At 44.0% G+C, this 24201-nt stretch overlaps 1 long non-coding RNA gene across 4 annotated transcripts in view; it reads right to left on the bottom strand.

The window, feature by feature from the left end:
- The window catches only part of LOC125168359 (uncharacterized), a 178713-nt gene that overhangs the window by 113276 nt on the left and 41236 nt on the right, over positions 1 to 24201 (bottom strand). The window contains exons 4-5 of one of the 4 annotated variants that reach the window (XR_007153108.1): positions 15945 to 16066; positions 15570 to 15746 (exon numbers count right to left, since the gene is read on the bottom strand). The exons of 2 other annotated variants lie outside the window; for them this stretch is intronic. This is a non-coding gene — a long non-coding RNA (uncharacterized LOC125168359). The remainder of the gene's footprint in view (positions 1 to 15569; positions 15747 to 15944; positions 16067 to 24201) is intronic. One more of the 4 variants, XR_007153109.1, reaches the window with a different exon arrangement.

A 24201-nucleotide genomic window follows, 5' to 3' on the forward strand; every position in this document is an offset into this window, starting at 1 on the left:
TTGTCAAGTTCAACATTGTTCTTTGGAAGGCAACAGAGGTGAGTCTGATGGGCAGATGGAGGTTTCTAGGACTTGAGACTTGGAAAGGACCTTAGAGGCGATCTCATGAAAACCCCCATTTCACAGAAGAGAAAACAGAGGCTTGGGGAAGCCAACATGTTGTTCCCCAGCTTACAAGGCTCCATTTTGGGCAGAACTGGTATCAGTATCCAGCTACCCTGACACTTAACCCAGTCTTCTGGAGAAAGATCCCTGGGCTGGGAGTTGGCAGATCTGGATTTAAGACCCAATTCTGCTGCTGACTCACTGCCAGACCTTACAAGCACTGAGAGTCTCTCTCACTTTCCTCTTGGGTCGAATTGGGGTGACAGCACTTGCACCAACAGTATGCTAAGGTAAGAGAGCTACGAGACAGATGAAGCTTGTGTGAGGCATGGGGCACTCCTCCATCCCTAACCGCCATCATCTCCTGAATTTGCTAGACTGCTCTGCCTCCATGCCTCATCACCCTCCACTCCTCAGACTCCTCAAAAGAGGCCCTCTTGTTTTTTCCACGGGGGGAAGCTGAAGGCTGGGAGACAGAAGACCACACGACTAATTAGTGGCAATGTGGCACTCCCTGTGCCCTCCCTGTGCCCATTCCTCGGAAGCCTGCCCTCTAGCTTGGGTGACGGTGGACGGCAACTCTCTTGGGTGGCGATCCTGAATCCTGAGGGAACCCTACTCTACCTGGATGTTTTGGTTCATCTAGCCAGGTCCCAAAAAGCGGACCCTTTTTATTTTATTTTATTTTATTTTGTTTTGTTTTATTTTATTTTATTTTATTTTATATGAAATTTATTGTCAAATTGGTTTCCATACAACACCCAGTGCTCATCCCAACAGGTGCCCTCCTCAATACCCATCACCCACTCTCCCCTCCCTTCCACCCCCATCAACCCTCTGTTCTCAGTTTTTAAGAGTCTCTTATGTTTTGGCTCCCTCCCTCTCTAACCTCTTTTTTTTTTCTTCCCCTCCCCCATGGTCTTCTGTTAAGTTTCTCAGGATCCACATAAGAGTGAAAACATATGGTATCTGTCTTTCTCTGTATGACTTATTTCACTTAGCATCACACTCTCCAGTTCCATCCACGTTGCTACAAAAGGCCATATTTATTCTTTCTCATTGCCAAGTAGTATTCCAGTGTGTATATAAACCACAATTTCTTTATCCATTCATCAGTTGATGGATATTTAGGCTCTTTCCATAGTTTGGTTATTGTTGAAAGTGCTGCTATAAACATTGGGGTACAAGTGCATCAGCACTTCTGTATCCCTTGGGTAAATTCCTAGCAGTGCTATTGCTGGGTCATAGGGTGAATCTATTTTTAATTTTTTGAGGAACCTCCACACTGTTTTCCAGAGCGGCTGCACCAGTTTGCATTCCCACCAACAATGCAAGAGGGTTCCCGTTTCTCCACATCCTCACCAGCATCTATAGTCTCCTGATTTGTTCATTTTAGCCACTCTGACTGGCGTGAGATGGTATCTCTGTGTGGTTTTGATTTGTATTTAAGGGGACCCTTTTTAATCGGGACCTCTAATAGCAGATTGAAATTCTTAAACAGTTAAAGATATAAAAGACTCCAACTGCCTTCGCTTTACAGATGGGGAAACTGAGGCCCAGAAGGAAAGAAAAGCACTGTATACTAAGCACATCTGATATGCCAAACAGCTCTTAAGATGCTTTCTCAGGTGACCACGTTGCCTTTGAGGGCAGAAAGAACATATGACTTGCCCAAGGTCACCTGGCTGCTAAGAACTTACTCAAGTCTCACTCAGGACTATTTCATTTTCTATGTAAATACCAGTCCCCTCTGAAGCTTGCTCCCTACCATTTAGGGAGCCAAAGTATATATACAGTGTGAATTAAGTGTTTTACATGTACTAATTCATTTTATACTTTGAAGAACCCTCTTTGGCGGGGATGGGGGGTGGGGGAGGGTGGATTACTATCACCCTTACTTTGGAGATGGGGGAAGGAAAGCAAAGAGGTCAAGTCTCCTGCCTGAACTCACACAACCAATGAGGCCAAAGGCTGAGATCCAAATACAGGCAGGGTGTCTCAGAGTCCACAGTCCGAACCCCTGCACTTGACTGCCACCTCCAATGCACAGGCTCTCCTTAAACTTCTGTTAGGTCTGCAAGGTCTTTGCACCTTAGTGGAGCAATGCTCACTATATGAGCATAAAATAAAATCTGTCAGGAGGTGCCAGCTACAGGTGTCACAAGGCTTCAAACTGATAGCACAAAGACTTGGAATGGACCTTCAAGAGTTCTTGCTTCCCTCAAAGGGTCACTGGCTCTGGCTCCACAGATGTCATTAGCATAATGACAGCCATGCTTGCAGCCTCAGCCCCCATGCCGCCAGTGCCTGTGAGAGTGGCTGCCTCCCACAGCCTCCCCTCGGCTTCATGCTTGACTGGAGAGCGCAGACAGCCTCCTTCATCTACTGCAAGAAAGTCTTAAAAACCACTCAGCAACTGCCGCCCTCACCCTGTGGCCAGTTCACCAGAAAGACCCAGGGGTTTCTCCAAGCTGGCCTGACATTCAAAAGGAATGAAAGCAATAAAATAAAAATCATGGGTGATGAGAGATAATACAGCAGAAAAAAATGGGGGTTTTATTCTGTTGAAAACATTAATTCATTCATCGAAGATTGTTATTGTCGCAATCTCTCACCTTCCCAAACTCAAACACTTCTAAACAAAGATTCTAGAATTACACCAAATAATCAAATGTTTCTTCTAGATTCTTTAAAAATGAAAAAATATATATATATGGATTTGTATTTCTCTTCCACAAAACAGAAGAAATTATACATACTTCTACAAACCAGCCACAAATTATATTGTCATCCTTTGAAGATAATGTCAGATAGAGAAGGAAAAGATAGAAAACACTTTCTATAAACCTTGATATTAAGACTCACGCTCATGGAGTAGTGCTAAGTTTATGAGCTTGGGAGTTGGGCTGCCTGGGTTTTATTTTTGTCCTAACACTTAGAAACTGTATGACCTTGGGCAAGTGACCTGCCTTGGCCAGCTTTATTCTCTTCCTCTGTAAAGTGGGAATGACATTAATAAGCATATCAATGTCATGGGATTGTTATCGGAATTAAATGAGATTATCTATGTAAAGCTTTTTAATAAATGCTGGTAGTTATCAGCATGTGGTTAGTTTTTGTCCACAAATATGATGTTTGTTTGTTAAATTGATGAGAATTCTACTGGAAGAGACAGAAACCAGCTGAAATTAGTTTAAACGAAAAAAGAAAGGGAAGGTATTCGCTGACACATCTGGAGGTACACAAGTGGTACTGGCCCCAGGCTAGTCAGGATCCAGAGCTCAAACAACATTAGAGTCGCTCTCTTTGGGGCGCCTGGGTGGCTCAGTCGGTTGGGCATCCGACTTCAGCTTGGGTCATGATCTCACAGTTCGTGGGTTCGAGCCCTGCGTTGGGCTCTGTGCTGACAGCTCCAAGCCTGGAGCCTGCTTCAGATTCTGTGTCTCCCTCTCTCTCTCTGCCCCTCCCCCACTCGTTCTCTCTCTCTCTCTCTCTCTCTCTCTCTCTCTCTCTCAAAAATAAATAAACATTAAAAGAATCGCTCTCTGTTCAACATTCTGGATTTCATCTCAGCCTTAGTCTACGAGTTGGCCTCACTGCCTCAGGCTCCTCAGGGATCAATTCCTATAGCTTATGACACAGGGGACAGGATAGAGCTACCACTTCCACCATCAACTCAAAAAACTCCAGGGAGGTCCTATGCCTTTCCAGAGGCTAGGAAAGTGGAGGCTACAATTGTCTACCCCATTAGAAACATCTGGGGCAGGACAGAAGTGTTCCAAAGGAAGAAGGCTGCACTGCACTGGACAGAGCTAGAACAATATCTGCTCATTCTACCTATTTATCGTAAACCAGCTTGTTATGAACAAAGTCTCTTTATTTACTTTTCTTTTTATAAATTTTTTTCATGTTTATTTTTGAGAGAGAAAGACAGAGTGTGAGCAGGGGAGGGGCAGAGAGAGAGGGAAACACAGAATCCGAAGCAGGCTCCAGGCTCCGAGCTGTCAGCACAGAGCCCGACGTGGGGCTCGAACCCACGAACTGTGAGATCACGACCCGAGCCGAAGTCAGACACTTAACCAACTGAGTCACCCAGGCGCCCCTGAACAAAGTCCCTTTAAAGAGTATACACTACCTCTGCAGATCTATAATATTCAACAGGTACACATTATTTGACAAACAATAGAGATGAACCATAAATTGTATAGATTTTGCAAACAGAGATTAAGATTATCTTTCTTCTATCCTCCACAGTGCCCAGCATAGAACAGGCCCTCTGAGGAGTGTTTGTGAAGTGACTAATAACTTAGCTCTGGAATCAAATTATGTACTGTATTAGCTGGAATGAACGAGATTATGCTTCAGTTAAAAAATAACCTCCCAAATCTTAGTGATTCAGCATAAAGTTGTTTCTCACTCATACAAAGCCCACTGCAACTGTCCTAAGAAGATGCTCCGAGACCCAGGTCGATAGAGGCCCTACCATCCTGTGGTGTCACACAGGGTCTCCTCAATCAACATGGAAAAGAGAGAGCTCTGGGAGGGTGAGATCTGAGGGGAGGAGGGGGTCTTCTACTGGCAATTAAGTCCTTTGCTCCAGTAGTGACCCATATCATTCTGCTCATAGCCCCCTAGCTAGACCACATCACCAACACCACCTACTACAAAAATTGGAGAATGTCATCTTCCACAGGTTTGGAAGGAAAAGAGAATCATATATGTGTGACCTCTAGCCATCTCTACCAAATTCAATTAAAATAAAACTATATTCTATTAAAATTATACCCCCATTTTTAAAAATTAAGATCTAGGGGCCCCTGAGTGGCTCAGTCGGTTAAGCCTCCGACTCTTGGTTTCGGCTCAGGTCATGATCTCACAGTTTCGTGACTTCAAGCCCCATGTTGGGCTCTGTGCTGACAACGTGGAGCCTGCTTGAGATTCTCTCTCCCCCTCTCTCTCTCTGCCTCTCCCCCACTCATGCTGTCTCTGTCTCTCTCAAAATAAATAAACAGGAGGAGGGGAGCAAGGAGAGGGAGGAGAAAGAAGAGAAGAAGAACATCACCACCATCATCATCATCATCATCATCTTCTTCATCATCTAGGGGTGCCTGGGCGGCTCCGTCAGTTAAGCATCCAACTCTTGATTTTGGCTCTGGTCATGATTTCACAGTGTGTGAGTTTGAGTCCTGCATCGGTCTCTGTGCTGACAGCACTCAACTTGCTTGGGATTGTCTCTCTCCCTCTCTCTCTCCCCCCTCCCCTGCTTTCTCTCTCTCTCTCTCTCTCTCTCTCTCTCTCTCTCTCTAAAAAAATAAATAAATAAACATTTTTTTAAAAGATCTATAGAAAAGAAAGTAGCCTATCACCTATTAACAGGGCTTTTCTACTACCCCATCACTAAACACCACCCTCACATTTCCGACTAAACCCATATTGCAACCCAGCAGAGACTAATTCCATTTGAAAGTTCAAAGTTTATTTATTTTGCACGCTCCACTATTAGACAGAAATGACCTTCAAAATCCAATTGAGCATACAATCTTACTAGAGGCAACTGACAGTTCTTTGCAAAATCCTTTTAAAAAAAAAAATGCCTACTCTTTGACCCTATAATTCTACTTCTGTGATTTAACCTGAGGAAATAAGCATGGATATGCACACAGATTTAGCTACAAAGATGTTCCTTGCAGCCCATTTTTAACAGGAAAAAGTGAAAATTAGCCTAAATGCCAGCAATAGCGTGTTAGTTAAATAAAGTGCGGCCTCACATCAGAATAATATGCATCCATTAATAATCACACCATGAAGGTGTATTTATTAATATGGAAAGAAGTTTGTGGTACATTAAGTGAGGGAAAAAAGCGGGTTATAAAATGGTACATACACCACATATGCCTGGGAAAGACTCTAGAAGAAAATATATCAAGGAATTAATTAACGGTGGCTCCTCTGTGGGTGGGATTATGGATGTTTTTATTTTCTCTTTTCTGCCAGACTATCGTTTTCTGCTATTAGGAGTACTGCTATTGAAATAAGAAAAACAAGGTAGTTTAAATTATAAATAAATAATATGCTTGGGCCTATCATCCACCCACTGCACATAATGGGGCTTTTATCTTAGAAACTAACTGCAGGCGATAAGGTTCTTTTTAGTCTTTACTGCTATAGTCCCTACCAATGATAATAACAGCAAGAGAATTGGGGAGTGACATCACTTCCCAGTTTATAAGCCCTTTCATATACACAAGCCTCCCCACAAGCGTGAAGGAAGGTAGTATAGGCCTTGCTACCCCCACTTGACAATCAAGACTCAAAGCCAATAAGGGACTTGCCCAAGAGATTATACAAGAATCCAGGATTCTTCCAGCCACTGCCCTGCGCGACTCCAGGGAACGTTGCTGGATTCTAGGGGTGCCGTTCAATAGGATATAATGTAAAAAGTGGCCCCTGGAGGTGTGCAGTGCCCAGTCCTGCTCAAAACCTTACTGGATAGCCACGGCTCCTCCTACACGAATTAGCCAGCCTATGTCAGGAGTGGATCACAGGTAAAATAAGCAGATTTGTATTCAACAGATATTTATTTAGAGGTTAACGTTGTTGAGGCACCTGAAGCTGATAAGCTTGGCCTTTCTCCTTTAGGCAATAAAGAGATATTTGAAGGTCCTAAGCAGTAGAATGATGTGATCAGAGCTATATTTTAGAAAGAAAATTCTGGTAGAAATAAGAATCAGTGGAGGTGAGCAAGACCAGAGGAAGCAGGGAGATCAATGAGTTAACAGGCAATTACAATCAGCTGGATGGGAAAAATAAATGCTTAAACTAAGGCAGAGCCATATGCTATCTTAGTGATTTACATAATGGCCCCATTCAATTTCAAAGTAAGCCTGTGAGGTCTGTACTCTTTTTATCCCCATTTCTGAGGTTAGGGTTCAGAAGAGTTAGGTCACCTGCCCAAGGTCACACAGCAACCATGTGGCAACGATTTCAACTTCAACCCATGAAACTTCAAATCTCATCACTGAGCCATCATGCTAAAAATGAATAAAAGAAGGTAGCTGGCTAATCAGCTTAATATAGACTGCTTTATAAATAGGATATTATATGTAAGTCTAATAGTAACCACAAATCAGAAACCTGTAATAGATATGCACAAAAATAAAGATAAAGGAATTCAAGCATATCGCTAATGAAAGCCGTCAAACTGTAAGAGAACAGAACAAGAAAGGAACAGAAAAGAATTACAAAAACAACAATAAAACAAGCAACAAAATGGCAATAAGTACATACCTATCCATAATTACTTTGAATTTTAATAGACTAAACACTCCAATCCAAAGGCATAAGGTGACAGAATGGATAAAAAAGCAAGACCCATTTATCTGTTGCCTACAAGAAACCCATTTCAGACCTAAAGACACAGGCAGATTGAAAGTGAAGGGATGGAAAAACACTTACCTTACAAATGGAAGTGAAAAGAAAGTCAAGGTAGCAATACTTATAATGAACAAAATAGATTTTAAAGTACAGACTGAGACAAAGAAAGACACTACATAATCACAAAGAGAACAATCCAACAAAAAGATATAACAATTGTAAATATGTATGCACCCAACTATGAAAGCACCCAAATATATAAAGCGACTATTCACAAACATAAAGGAAGAAATCAACAGTAATACAATAATAGTAGGGGACTTTAACACCCCACTTCTATCAGTGGATAGAGCATCCAGACAGAAAATCAACAAGGAAATAGCAGCTTTGAATGACATATTGGACTAGATAGATCTAACCAATGTACTCAGAGCATTCCATCCAAAACCAGCAGAAAACATATTCTTTTCAAGTGCATGTGGAACATTCTCCAAACTAGATCACATGTTAGGCCACAAAACAATCTCAAAAATTTCAAAAAACACTGAAATTATATCATGCATCTTTTCCAACCACAACAACACTATAAAACTAGAAATCAACCATAAGAAAAAGTCTGGAAAGAGCACAAATACATGGAGGTTAAGTAACATGCTACTAAACAATGAATGGGTCAACCAAGAAATCAAAGAGGAAATCCAAAAATACACGGAGACAAATGAAAATGAAAACACAACAGTCCAAAATCTTTGGGATACAGCAACAGCTGTTCTATGAGGAAAGTTTATAGCAATACAGGTCTATCTCAAGAAGCAAGAAAAATCTCAAACAACCTAAACTTACCCCTAACGGAGCTAGAAAAAGAAAAACAAACAAAACTCAAAACAGAAGGAAGGAAATAAGAAAGATTAGAGCAGAAATCAATAAAACAGAGATTAAAATACATACATACATACATACATACATACATAGATCAATGAAACCAGGAACTGGCTCTTTTAAAAGATGAGCAAAATTGAGAAATCTTTAGCTAGACTCATAAAAAAGAAGGGGGGGCGGGCGGGGAACTCAAGTAAATAAAATTCAGAAATGAAAGAGGAGAAATAACAGTATCTCTGACATCCCAGAGATACAAATGATTATAAGAAAATATTACAAAAAATTATATGCCAACAAATTGGACAACCTAGAAGAAATGGGTAAATTCCTAGAAACATACAACCTCCTAAAACTGAATCAGGAAGATATAGAAAATTTGAACAGAACAATTACCAGCAATGAAATTGAATCAGTAATCAAAAAACTCCCAACCAACAAAAGTCCAGGACCAGATGGCTTAACAGGTGAATTCTAGCAAACATTTAAAGAAGAGTCAAACCTGTTCTCAAACTATTCCAAAATGTAGAAGAGGAAGGAGTTTCTCAATTCATTCTATGAAGCCTGCATTACCCTGGTACCAAAACCAGATAAAGAAACTACAAAAAAGAAAACTACCAGCCAATAATTCTGATAAAGACAGATGCAAAAATCCTCAACAAGATATTAGCAAACCAAATCCAACAATACATTAAAAAATCATTCACCAAGATCAAATGGGATTTATTCCTGGGACGCAAGGTGGTTCAATATTCACAAATCAATCAACATGATACATCAAAAGGATAAAAATCATATAATCATTTCAATAAATCCAGGAAAAGCATCTGACAAAATATAACATCCATTCATGATAAAAATTCTCAACAAAGTAGGTTTAGAAGAAACATACCTCAACATAATAAAGGCCATATATGAAAACCCCACAGTTAACACTACTCAATGGTGAAAACTGAGAGCTTTTCCTCTAAGATTGGGAACAAGACAAGGATGTCTACTCTCATCACTTTTATTCAACATTGTACTGGAAGTCCTAGCCACAGCAATCAGACAACAAAAAGAAATAAAAGTCATCCAAAGCAGTCAGGAAGAAGTAAAACATTAACTGTTTGCAGATGACATGATACTATATACAGAAAACCCTAAAGACTCCATCAAAAAATTACTCGAACTGATGAATGAATTCAATAAAGTCACAGGGTACAAAATCATTATACAGAAATCTGTTGCATTTCTATACACTAATAGTGAAGTAACAGAAAGAAAAATTAAGAAAACAGTCTCATTTACAATTGCACCATAAAGACTAAAATACCTAGGAATAAACGTAACCAAGGAGGTGAAAGACCTGTACTCTGAAAACTATAAAACACTGATTAAAGAAATTAAAGATGACACAAACAAATCGAAAGATATTCCATACTTATGGGTTGGAAGAACAAATATTACTAAAATTCCTATACAACCCAAAGCAGTCTACAGATTTAATGCAATCCCTATCAAAATACCAACAGCATGTTTTCACAGAATTAGAACACTTAATAAAGTTTGTATGGAACCACAAAAAACCTTGAATAGCCAAAGCAATCTTGAAAAAGAAAAGAAAAGCTAAAAGTATCACAATCACAGATCTCAAGATACACGACAAAGCTATAGTAATCAAAACAGTATGGTACTGGCACAAAAATAGACAAACGGATTAATAGAACAAAAATAGAGCCCAGCAATAAATCCACAATGTATTTACAAGTCCATAACATAGGAGGCAAGAATATGCAATGGGAAAAAGACAATCTCTTCAACAAATGGTGCTCAGAAAACTGGACAGCTGCATGCAAAAGAATGTGAAACTGAATCATTTTCTTACACCATGCACAAAAATTAACTCAAAATGGAGTAAAGACCTAAATGTGAGGCCTGAAACCATAAAATTCCTAGAAGAGAGCTCAGGCAGTAATTTTGATGTCAGTTGTAGAAATATTTTTCTAGCTATGTCTCCTTTGGCAAGAGAAACAAAAGGAAAATTAAACTACTGGGCCTACATCAATAAAAATAAAAAAAGAATAAAAAGGTTCTAGACAGCAGAAGAAACCATCAACAAAACGGCAACCCACCGAATAGGAGAAAGTATTTGCAAATGATATATCCAATAAGGGTTAATATCCAAAATATATGAAGAACTTACACAACTCAACACATACACACACACACACACACACACACACACACACACACACACACACACACCAAAAAAACAAATAATCCAATTAAAAATGGGCAGAAAAAAAAATGGGCAGAAGACATAAACAGACATTTTTCCAAAGAAGACATAGAGATAAGGGCACCTGGGTGGCTCCGTCGGTTAAGCGTCCACCTTTGGCTCAGGTCATGATCTCACAGCTCATGAGTTCGAGCCCCGCATCGGACTCTGTGCTGACAGCTGCGAGCCTGGAGCCTGCTTCAGATTCTGTGTCTCCCTCTCTCTCTGCCCCTCCCCTGCTCATGCTCTGTCTCTCAAAAATAAATAAATGCTAAGACAAAAAATTTTAAATAAAAGGTGATGGCTAAATGGATGATGAGGACGACAACAGAGGGAGAGCATGAGTTCACTTCCGGAAATGTGGAATGCCATGGGATATCCAGACGGACGAATCCAGTAAACATGGAGAAGGGCTGGGGTAAAGATGAGTCTATGGAAGCCATCCATGAGCCGGTGAAAGCTGATGCCATGAGAACAAACAAACTTAAGGAGAGAATGCTTGGAGCAGCAGCCCTGAAATCCATGAACCCTGGGGAGCCTCAACATTTAAAGGCTAGAAGGCTCTTTAAAAAAATAAATAAATACATATGCACACATACACACACACATAAATTTAGTGGTGCCAAGTGTTACATATCCAATAATAGAGGCTAATATTTCCAAGCACTTATTAAGTGCTACGTACTATTCTAAAAGCTTTGGGGATACTAGTTCACAGAATCCTTACAAAGTTCCCATGAGGTAGACACTATCCCCACTTGACAAATAAGAAAAGTAGCCTGTCCCCATCCCATGGCTCGTAAGAGGCAGTGTAGGGATACAAAGCCAGGCAGTCTAACTTCACAGCTAGCACTTACGACCACCAGACTGTACTGTCTTCCTCAGTAATGTCTGACATTTTTTGAGCACTCAATATATGTCAGGCACTGCTCTGCATTCTGACTTCATCCTCACAAGAACCTTCTTAGAGAGAGTACCTTTATTACCCCTGTTGCAGAGATGGGACAACTGGATCACAGCACAGTTGCCCAGGATCACAGGCTAATTGAACCATAAAGGGAAAGTAGACTCAGGGGATGCGTGGGTGGCTCAGTCGGTTAAGCAGCCAGCTTTGGCTCAGGTCATGATCTCCCGATGCATGAGTTCGAGCCCTGCATCGGGCTCTGTGCTGACAGCTCAGAGCCTGGAGACTCCTTCGAATTCTGTAATCTCCCTCTCTCTCTGACCCTCCCCTGCTCATGCTGTCTCTCTCTGTCTCTCAAAAATGAACAAACACTAAAAAAAATTTTTTTTAAAGAAAGTAGACCCATTCCTGAGGAAATTAATTTTTTTAACATTTATTCATTTTTGAGAGACAGACACAGACTGTGAGCAGGGGTGAGGCAGAGAGACAGACAGACAGACAAACAGAATCCAAAACAGGCTCCAGGCTCTGCACTGTCAGCACAGAGCCCAACATGGGGCTCAAACCCACAAACCATGAGATCATGACCTGAGCTGAAGTGGTATGCTCAACCGACTGAGCCACCCAGGCGCCCCACCATTCCTGAGGAAATTAAAGCACGATCAATCAGCACTTGGTGGATGAAAGTGAGTGGACAAGAATCCCAATCAAAGTGAAATGTAGAAATAAAAACTCAGAGCTTGATGAAAATTAGAGAATTCTGAAATGTCCGTGTTGGAAGAGGCCTGGGACATCAGTGCTGCTCACCGAATGCCAGGTCCGCGGTACTCCCTGGCCCCCTGTGCCTGCATGGGCCTGGAAGGAATCGTGAGGGGAACCGTGAGAGGACATGGCACCTGTCACTCCCAGGCCACGTGACTGCCAGTGAGAGACACCCCCCCCCCCACCCAGAGTGCTCTCCTCTGTCACTGTTCATCCCAGCGCTCTGCAGCAACAGAAACTGGCTACGCTATCTCCCCGAGCCCCAGAGCAAGGAGACACAGAAAGGAGCCCGTGCTGTCCCACAGTGGACATGCGGCATGAATGAGACACAAACCTGGCTGACACAAAGCCTTAAATGTGATCTGGATAGGGAAACCGAGGAGCCAAAAGGAAAGAGATCTGCCCAGCATCACAGAGCTGGCTACCTACAAGAACCCAGGGGCAAGATTCCGAGCCACGCCCCCCCACCCCCCACCGCTTCCCATCAAGTCGGCTTTCCTTTAGACCTGACCGAGCACGTCACACATCTCGCAGGTCACTGCCCCTCTAACCTGAAGCACATTCTGCTTCTGTAAATTAATGCCAAGTCTGAATTAAACTCATCATCGCCTCATTTTTACAAACTGTCTCCTCGTGCAACGCACGCAGAACTGCATCTTCTCAGGAGATAGCGGGAGACGTCGAGGGGGGTCCGGAGGGGGAGCGGAGGGAAACCTGTTCCGTTATTTATAGAATCGAGGCTAATTTAATTAAGTTTTGACAGAAAGGGCTCAATTTCGCAGACAGTTGCCACCCGTTTCTCCTGCAGTCTGGATTTCCTCGCAGTAACTGACTCCACTCCATCTTCCTCTTTGATGTATGAGGCTATAAAACAGGGAGTGAGCAAATCACCTTCGAAGAGGCCTTTTGTCATTGCAATAACTAGAAGTAATTTACGGGCACCTGGAATTTGGGTTCTCTGTCTCCCACTCGGCAACAGACCGAAATCACAATCTGGAGGCTGGCAGCCAATCAGAAGGTCAAAGTGACTCTGAAATGTATCAGTCTTCTAGAATCTAGGGTAAGAAACAGCAATGCCCACACTCAGCACTGAAACCATCAGCAAAGATTTTAGACTCAGGCTGCCTTTTGGGTATTTGGGACTTACCTCCCCTTTGGGGTGTCCTGGGATACCCTGCCCTATCCTCATCACCATCCATGTCCCTGCCATCCTTCACGACCCAGTTTAATTGCTGCCTCTTCCAGGAAGCCCTCCCTGACTACCCTAGCCCAGACATGTGTACTGTATGCTCTGACTACAATTATACTGGCACCTTTCACATTCTCACCTGGCGCATACTCTTTATGTAAGCAGGTCTGGACTCTATAGATCATGTTTCTGTAGACATAGGTTTCATGTCACCTATGATCAGTTAGTAGTGGCTGCCCTAGAGGGCCACAGCAACAACTCTCAGCCTGCATCTGAGCTCAGTGGTTAAGAGTCTAAATTAGGGGCACCTGTGTGGCTCAGCCGGTTAAGAGTTCAACTCTTGGTTTCAGCTCAGGACATGATTTCACGGTTTGTGAGTTAGAGCCCTGCACTGGGCTCTGTCCTGATGGTGTGGAGCCTGCTTGGGATTCTCCCTCTCTTTCTCTGCCCCTCAAGCATTCTCTCTCTCTCTCTCTCTCTACCTCTCTCTCTACCTCTCTCTCTCTCCCTCCCTGCTTGCACTCTCTCTCAAAATAAATAAATAAACTTAAAAAAAAAGAGTGTAAACTGGGGCACCAGATAGCTCAGTTGGTTAAGTGACCACCTCTTGATTTCAGCTCAGGTCATGATCCCATGGTCCTGGGACTGAGCCCCGCATCGGGCTCAGCGCTGGGTGTGGAGCCTGATTAGGATTCTCTCTCTCTCTTTCCCTCTGCCTCTCTCCCCCATTCATACACCCTCTCTCTAAAAACAGGAAAAAAGAAAAAAAAGTGTAATTATTGATTAGCAAAGTCTTGCCACAGGCATGGCCAAGTGGAGAAGGAAAATATATGGCATATGTCTGCCCTCTTTGCTATATACAGTAATGTACAAGTCCATAATGAAAACTTGCTCATGTTCCCAGGAACATTTGCATAGGCACACAAAGCATGCCGAAAATTATTTGAATAATAAGTATTTCCCATTTTAACAATGACCTAACTTTAATGCATTCATCATATGTATTCTAATTATAATTCTTTCAAACAGTTCTTAATACACATATGTGTAGGGGCGCCTGGGTGGCTCAGTCGGTAAAGCATCCGACTTCCGCTCAGGTCATGATCTCGCGGTTTGTAACTTCGAGTCCCATGTCGGGCTCTGTGCTGAGAGCCTGGAGCCTGTTTCAGATTCTGGGTCTCCCTCTCTCTGACCCTCCCCCATTCATGCTCTGTCTCTCTCTGTCTCAAAAATAAATAAACGTTAAAAAAAAATACACATATGTGTAGACCAGACTCCCCTCAGAAGTTTTTCCAAAGCTAGAATTTGTATGAGGGATGGCTTTCGATAGACCAACCACCTAACGTTTCTGAATCTGAAAATATTAACATCTTTAAAACTCCTGGCATCTGTACAGTAACTAACGATTTTCGAAGGTTTTGTATCTCGTTCCTCATCTGATGACAATGTGGGTTTCATGAGGTAACGAGTTACTTCTACTTTACAGCTTTGAAACAATTCGTTTAGTAGCATAATGATTAGACAGGACCAGAAAAGGTAACCCAGAAAACATTAACCAATCCCCCATAAAGCAAAACAAGCAATTCAGGTCTAGGCCAGTGTTTCCTATTTTTTTTTCCCCACAGAACACCGTGTTTTTTTGTGATCAAGTAAATTTGGAAAACATCACCAGGTGTCCCTACGGTAGGACTTCTCGGAAGCTTCTACAACACTAACGCACTTGGTGAACTGCACAGAGCGCCCTCAACATGAAATACTTCCTCCCTATTTGACTCTAGAACCCTTTAACAAAAAGCATTTGAGTCCTCCATAACCTTTTAGGAAATGTTTGCCTTTTAGGAAATGACTCCTCTCCCCACATTCATCTAAAGTTACCAGCAGGGGCGCTAGGAGGACAGCAGGCTAGTTAAGAGCAGGGGCTCTAGGATCCAACTGGGTTCAAGTTCTGGCTCCAGCACTTACTGGCTTACTAGCTGTGACCTTGGGTGAGTCACTGAACCCCCCAGCCTCACTTCCCTGCCTGTAACATGCAGATTCTAGCAGGGCCTGTCCCCTCGGGCTCTCAGGAAGCCTGGGTGAAAGGAGGCAGCGGGACCTACCTCATATGGGCACTCGATAAATGCCGACTGACATTATTGCCAGTGAGGAGGAAGGTCAGAGTAGAATCTATTTAAAAACAGAACAAAGCATCACAGGTTGGGCTCCACAGGAAGCAGACTTCAAAATGGAGTTTCGAGCGCTGGAGGTTTATCGAGGAGTGCTCCTGAGGTCGACATCTGTAGAAGGGAAGGGAGGGGTGGGAAGGGAGAGACGGCGGAGCTGTGATGTGGCCCAACAACAGCCAGCCCCACGGGGAGAGATGCAGAGCTAAACTGACCCTTCAGAACCGTCCCCGGTTGGGCTGGGAAGACTGGGCCTTTATAACCCCATGTGGATCAATCGCTGGATATGGGTCACCCCAAGTAAGGCCTCACCTTGGGCAAGAGGACTCCTCACAACTCAGGCAGTCAGTCCCTCAAGGGGCCGCCAGCACTGCCAACAGCTGGGACAAGTCCTCTACCTCCTCAGAGGGGTGTCTGAGCAGGGCACCCACGCACTGACATGCGGTGTCCATCATGCAAAAAAAAAAAAAAAAAAAAAAAAAGAATCAAAAAAAAAAAAGAAAACAAAACAAAACAGAAAACAAAGCAAAAGCTTCCTCTGACCCTCTGGGAAGGAAAAAGGGCATTCTGCAGACATCAACCAAATCTAGTCATTTATTTGTTCATCATTTATTAATGCCTACCATATGCCAGGCCCCAGGGCTTAGGGCTTATGAATCAGGTCCTGATTCTATAGCAATAATAATAATAATGTTTTCTCCTGACTTTTTTAAGGCGTGAAAATAAAGACGGGGAAACAGAGAAGGAAGAGCTATCGAATCACTTGAAGCCAGGATGTATTCTCAGGTGATCAGTCACCTGTCAGCCCGGTATGAAAAGGTGTTAATTTGAATGAAGAAAGGGACACGGCCATTTTTTTCCCCACAGCAATACATCAAGCTGTTCTCCCGGTGACTTAGCGTGCTTGGCAAACTGTGTGCACTGCACAAAATTGAATTGCCAGGTTTGGGGAAGCCTGGGCAGGCTCGAGGTACATGAGGATTTATGGCTTTGAGGTACTTAAAATGCCTCCCACTGAATTTGTTGTGACCTTCTCCCCCTGCCCGTGGCCCCAGGTTAAACACAGCCTGGGGCTGAGCAAAGGTTAACAGCACAGCAAATCAAGCCAAAGCAGCCCCAAGGAGACAGGTCCCTGTGAGATGCAGGGAAGGTCCTTTGTGTCCCTGAAAGGCTGGGCTGCATTCCTCTCTTCCCTGGAGGCTTCAGTCCTCAGTGCCCACCCTGCCCTCAGTCTCCTCTCAATCTCTCCTTCTGGTCACCTAACATGTTCTCTCTAGTGGCCCATGGCGCACTGTTCTCCTTCAGAATCAGATGACTCTCGCTCTTCCCACCGAACTTCTTACCTGCTTATGTCTAGTCTTCCCAAGAGGCCAGCAAGCGAGTCTGCACCTAACATTTCACATTTACATAACACTGTAATTTACGACCTGATTCTGGGGCCCACAACCAGCCGAGAGGCAGGCACTGCCTCTTGAAGCAAGGGCACTGAGGCCCACGGCGGCACAGTGACTTGCCCAAGGTCACAGAGCAAACCGGGCAGGACATAAGCCAGGCCCTCTGTGCCACAAAATGGCCCCACTCGCTGCCTCTCAGCCATGCCTTGCCAGTGTGCCTTATACTTAGTAGGACAAGCAATCCAGGTCCTGCACTGGTGGGATTGCCTGGGCATTACAGCAGGAATGGCCAGTCTCCCAGAGGAAGCTCATGTCTGCACCTCTTGCAAATTTATTATCCACATCGAACACACCTGGAGAAGCCAAAGTTGGGGGGGGGGGGGTTTCCCTCCTCTTTGTATTGCTATCAAGCCAAAGCAACAGATGAAAATTTTGAAATAAAACAACAGATTTTTTTTTAATTTCACCATCCCAAGTGAACTTAGGGAATTATCATCCTGCAAAATGGAATATTTTTCTTGTCAGTTAAATTTCTTGTTTTAAAATCTTCCCAAGCATATTTTTTTAAGTTTTATTCTTTTTGTTTTGAGACAGAGAGAGAGAGAGAGAGAGAGAGAGAGATAGTGAGGCTGAGGGAGGGGAAGAGAGACAGGGAGAGAGAGAATCCCAAGCAGGCTCCAAGCTGTCAGCTCAGAGCCTGATGTGGGGCTCAAACCCACAAACCATGAGATCATGACCTGAGCCAAAATCAGACCCTTGACTGACTGAGCCCCCCGAGGCAACCCTCCCAAGCATAATTTCAAGACTGAGCTCTTGGCATGTGTCTACTCTACACCTCTTTCACTTATGCAGATGCCCACGGAGCACCTGCAGTGGGGAGGTGCTGTGCTAAGTGCTGAGAACCAGGCTGGCAAGATCCCTGTCCTCAGGGCGTCTTACATGTTTCATAGGCTTATTAAACAGGTAAGTACACGGCAGGATTTAGAAACATTGCTCTTTGTAACCCTGTTGGTGGGAGTTTAAAATAGTACAACCTTTATGAAGAGCAATTCTGGCAGTGGCTATGGAAATTTTAAATGTGAATAGCTGAGGACCCCAGCAGATGCAAAACAAAGCAAACTACACTAAAACAGCAGATACTAATGCAAGGGCAGAAAGTTATCAGTATAAAAATATTCGTTTCAACATTGTCAGTAATAGCAAAAAAAAAAAAGAAGAAGAAGGAAGGGCAGGGAGAGAGGAAGAAAACAAAAGAGGAGGAGGATGGTTTAAAATATTATGGTACGTTTATACCATTGATTGCTAGGGAGTCAATAAATATGAGGCATCTATCTGTATTGACTTGAGAAAATGTTTATAAAATAGGCTAAGTGAGGGCACCTGGGTGACTCAGTCAGGTAAGCATCCGACTTTGGCTCAGGTCATGATCTCACAGTCTGTGTGTTCGAGCCCGGTGTCAGATGAACACAAGCCCCACTCCGGGCTCCACACTCTCCCTCTGTCCCTCCCTCTACCCTCTGCACTTCACTCACTCCTGCTCTCTCTCTCTCACTCTCTCAAAAATAAATAAATAAAATTAAATAAATAAATATATATGTGTGTGTGTATGTATATATATACACATATATATATGCGCTAAGTGAAAACAAGCAATTTGGAAAACAATGTATACACTGGACATATCTGTGTACGAAGATATGTGGATATACCTACACAGGCATGTATGTACAATGAATGTGTACATAGTAAACTCAAAGGGGAAAAAAAACAAACAAGGATACAGACCAAACTGTTGTCAGTGGATCTCTCTGAAGAGTAGAACAAGGATGGCTTAAATTGACAAACTTCTGAACTGTTTGTAAACTAACATTCATTATTTTTGTAATTTTGAAAACCCAGTTTAGCAAAATAAAGAGCACTAAATGCTCCGACCAGAGAAGAAGCGAGGGCTATTTCTGATCACCAAGTAGGAGTGAGTCACCCTCACTTCTTGTCATTTTAATAGGCTTATCCCGCAATCTCCAACACGCCCCTGCAAGACCCCAAGCATCCTGCGATTTATATCCCCACCTAGTGGCAGATGGGTGAATGTCAGGCGCCCAAACCATTAGAGAAATACCGTTTTGCAAAAGAAGGACACATGTGACGGACTTCATAGCTAAATGCCGCACAATGACTAGTGACAAAAGGGGCCCTAGAGAGCCCTGCTTACCTCACGGGTCATTGAGAGAAGAAACTGAGCCGAGTATGTGTAGAGGCTATGATTCCCAGTTCATGCACTCATGTGTGCAAGAAACACAATTTCTTTTATTTTTGTAACGTTTATTTATTTCTGAGACAGAGAGAGACAGAGCAGGAGTGGGGGAGGGGCAGAGAGAGAGGGAGACACAGAATCAGAAGCAGGTTCCAGGCTCTGAGCTGTCAGCACAGAGCCCAACTCGAGGCTCCAACTCACAAACTGAGATCATGACCTGAGCCAAAGTCAGAGGCTTAACTTACTGAGCCACCCAGGTGCCCCTCTTTTATTTCTATAACTCAGCTAAACTTCATTTTGAGTTCTTACTCTGCCAAGATAATAGAAACTTACTTTCCGTCAACACAGTACCCCTGGCTCTATCTCCAACATCACTCCCAATACGCACGGTTTACCCACAAATAACACCAGGATCATGCCAAAGTTCACGGGTGGGGTCTCTGTGGGCCAAGGTGCTGGGAGTGGGATCAGGTCTACACAGGATTCCTCAAGATGCCTGGGGCTTCGCCCTCAGCTTCTTCAGGCCCTGCAACCTCCCCCTTGCTTCCCAGTGGGGCCCTCTCTGCACGGCCTGCCCTGCCTCTCCAACAAGCCTAGCTGCCCCAGTGGCTCCCCTGCTCCTCCCTTCCTGGCACTGAGCACAGGGGGCAGGGGGCAGGACGTCTCTTTCCCAGACCCACAGAGCACACTGCTCTTATCGCTTCTCCATGCCACAGGACATCTTTCCAGTCTGGATAGGGCTGCTGGGGGCAGATGTAAATCCCTCTGTCTTCCCACACTCCCCGAAGTCAGTGGAGGGGAGCACAAAAACCTAGAAGCTCCGCCTCACCTTCTTCCCCTGAGGTGAGGAAGCTCAGTGCTGAGCAGGGACAGGCAGGCTGCAGGGATGGGGAGGAGGGAAAAGAGAAGGGGAAAAAGGAAGCGGCTAAGTGTCACGTGCAAATGTGGTAGCATTGGAGTTAGAGGTTTGGTGATTGACATACGATTGTCTCGGTCTGAATCCCCGTTTTAGCACTTGCTAGCAGTGGTCAAATAATTCCACTTTTCTTCAAGGATGAGCTATCATCCTATCTCCCTTCATGGGCCATTGTGGGAAGTCAGTGAGATAAAGGGATACAGGTACTGAATCAGTCTTTTCCTTCCCCCTCCACTTACAAATAAAGGCTGAAACTTGACAGTGACCCATTGTAATTCAATTCAGAGTGCTTTACACACCACCTCTGCCTAAAGGTGGAAAATGTCCACTGTCTCAGCATGAACCTCATGCTGACATCACTTATTCTTCTGAAAGATCAGACAGAGAGCAATGTCAACTTCTTTAGCTGAGACTCTAAAAGGAGTTTGCAGGCCAACGTCTCTTCAGGAATTTTAACTTTTCCCAAGGCTGAGAGAAGCAACCGTTGGAACTAATGGCAATATCTACTCAAAGCCTCCTCAGGGCTTAATCTCAAAAGCCTGGCTCAGAAAAGGCTTCAGAGAGATATATCCTATGAAGCTTTGAACCAAGGGACACGCCTCTCCCTAAACAGATAAAGGCAATGGTTTTCCCAACTTCAACATGCATGGGACTCCTGGGAAAGCTTCTGTAGGTCTGGGGTAGGGACCATGAATCTGCATTTCTAACAAGTTCCCAGGTAATTCTGATGTGGTCAGTGGGAGACCATTCTCTGAGAACCAATGGATTAATCAAAAACACAGTTCAATACAAGGGCCAAGAGGAACAGTAAAGTAAGAGGGATTTGCGTCTGTAACTCATTCTCCCTAGGGTACGCTTACAGCTATCTTACAGGACAGAATGCAAGGATATTTGGCACACTTGCTCAAGAACACGTCTTACATTTATTAATACTCATCATTGCCATTAGAATGGCAAATGTTTTAAGGCTGGTGCCCAGGGAATTTCAGGCCTCAATGGGAAGAGTTTCTCCTCTATCCCCCCAAATACCACTCCATACAAACCACCCGGCCAGGACCAGGGAAGCTATTTGTCCTCTAAATTCTACATACACATTTCCTCCTACCCATGCTCTGGAGTTTAAGATTGTGCCCCCAGCTCACTCTCATCCCTTCTGTGGACTGGTCCCTTCTTCCAGACTCAGCAGGGCAAGGTAGACACTGAACCAGTCATCTGCCAGCTCTCAAGAGTTATCTCATCTAGAAAAGAACCCCAGTCCATGGGACAGGGTGGGAGCCATCTGGCACTACTCACCACCATTTCTTATTAGACCAGGAATGACCAGACCTGGCCCAGGCCAATCAGATTCACTCCTGGGAATGTGAAATCAAGATTCAGAGGCATCTAGTCAATATCTGAAATTAGTTAGACTGATAATTATGAGGTAGCCCAAATTCACCAGATAGCCTGAGGAGAAGAAACTAACCCACAGCAGAAAAAAGAACAAAGTAACTATGCCCAGGTGGAAAGCAGACAAGCCTGACCAGGTGGCATTCAAGACCCCGATTTTATCTCTTCCTGAGACCTTCCTCACGCCCACCCGTGGGTTCCATGTGACATTTGGTGCCTTTACATTAATTGCCCTTTTCTACTTAAGTTAGCTCCAGTCAGAATTACTCAACCAACTACTGGATGAGTGCCTAAGCTGAGCCAGGGGCTGCCCTTGGTGCTGGAGAGATGGCGGTATACACAACAGACCCATTCCTGATCCCACGAATCTGACCTACAAACACTTTGTTATCTGCAACGCAGGACCTGTAGTATAGCCCCTACACTTGCCCCATTATAGGGAAATGTTCACACAGAAAGAAAAGTTATCAGAAAACATACACAGTTTATTGAATATCTACTATGTGCCAGGGACCCTGCTAAGAGGTTTACATGCACCTGCTGTCAATGAGGCAGGTACAATTATCATCTCCAATTGCTCAAGGACACGCAGGATTCACACCTAGGTAGTCTGAATCTTCAGAGCCACTAAGAGATAAGAGAGAGAGAAAGATCCAGAACAAACACAGACACTGAGGGAAGGTGTGTGCACATGTGTGCATGCACACACACACACACACACACACACACACACACACACACACACACAGAATTCAGGCCAGCTACATGAGCACAGACTCAGGCATCCTGTTGTTCTTTGTCAGGTGCTGGCCTCTGCTTCATTTCCACCCTACAAAGAGACAAAAATCAACCCCTCCCTCTTCTGAAATAACCTTGAGGAGTAGCTGGGCTCTGTAATACTTTAATTGGACAAGAGCCTGCCAAATGTGCCCTCCCAAGAGCAGCAGGGATGCATTTCCACCTGCCCTGGATTGCATATGAATGTTCTTAAGAAATTCCAGAGAATCATTTGGAATGCTTTCCACCAGCAGGTCAGCACTTACCCACTGGATGCCTCCCTGGGAGCCCCATTCAGGTTCCCTTTCAGTTCTGACCCAGTCTGCTCCTTGCAGATCCAGGAGAGCTGGAAGCAGCTCTGGTGGGCAGGAGTCTGGATCTCTCTGCCAACAGCCCCTCCCGGCTCAGGGTGGTGAGCAAAGCACACAAGCATGGCCAAGGCTTTAAGCCCTGCTGAGCCTGGAGAGGACATGGGATTCTAAGAGGCAAATGTGGGAAGGTAGAGAGCAGAGAACCACTGTGTGCAACTCAGCATGCTCGTCTGTAAAGCTGGGATCCTCATACTGTCCTGCCTAGAAACCGATGTCATTTATCAAGCATGGGCAATGTGCTAAACACGTTTGCATATTATTTTAAAGATTTATTTTTATTTTCATTTATTTTTGAGAGAGAGACAGAGAATGAGCAGGGGAGGAGCAGACAGAGACGGGGACACAGAATCCGAAACAGGCTCCAGGCTCTGAGCTGTCAGCACAGAGCCAGAAGTGGGGCTCGAACTCACGGACTGTGAGATCAGGACCTGAGCTGATGCTGGATGCTTAACTGACTGAGCCACCCAGGTGCCCCTGTTTGCATATTATGTTAAAGAACCCTAGTAGGTAGAGATGACAATCCCATTTTAATAAGTGACAAAACTGAGGTTCCAAAAGATACAACTGTTAAAAAAAAAAAAAAGAAAAGAAAGAAAGATAGAGCTGGTTCACACAGCTAGTCCTGGTTCACATAACCAGCAAAGGCAGAATGGTCATGTTCCAAATTCCACCCTCTTAGCTGCAGGCTGGCTTCCCTTGACTTGTGTTTAAGAGAATAAAAGTGGCAGTGAAAGAGGAAAGGGCAAAGCCACCGACAGGTCTTCGTCTTCATAATGTGCCTGGCAGCGGCCCCGCCTGATCTGGCTGGAACTTGGCTTCCACACCTCCCCTCCCCCACCTACCCCGCCACCCCTGAATTATCTCCTAACCCAGCTGCAGACTTCTTGGAACCATTTTCAGAAACCTAAGACAAGAGGCTTAACCCGGGAACACCTCAGATGCCACCCAGTCCAGCAAGTTCACAGAGCTCCGGAACAAAGGCGCTGACAAATCCATATCCCATCATCGTGGCTAGAGATTTTTAAAAACAGAAATCTAAGATGTGCAGAGAGAATTGGGAAGAGGTATCAAAGTTTAGGCTTCAAATGCTTCTTGAAGGAACAATAGGAAATATCTGCCTTAAAGCCCCTAAAGGTGGAGATTTATGATAAATTTGGGGAAACCGCTTTGAAATCCTTTGTCTGCCATCATCCCTGCTGCCAAGAATCACCTCACACTTTCCATTTCCTGTTTCCTGCTTGGCTCTCACACAGCTTCAGGGTGAGCAGTCTCTCCATTTGTCTGTCCTGAATTCTCAAGGTTCTCCGCACAAGAAAACAAAAACAGCCAAATACTATCTACTCCTCTATGGAGAAATAAATCCTCGTAGACAGGTCAGAGAAACAGAAAGATACGCTCTATTTTTTTCCTGATTGTCTTTTTTATTTTCTTTCCAGTTTTTATTGAGATATAATTGACATGCAGCACA

This window comes from Prionailurus viverrinus, chromosome A1 (genome assembly GCF_022837055.1).
Source record: "Prionailurus viverrinus isolate Anna chromosome A1, UM_Priviv_1.0, whole genome shotgun sequence".
In the NCBI taxonomy this organism is placed as follows: domain Eukaryota; kingdom Metazoa; phylum Chordata; class Mammalia; order Carnivora; family Felidae; genus Prionailurus; species Prionailurus viverrinus.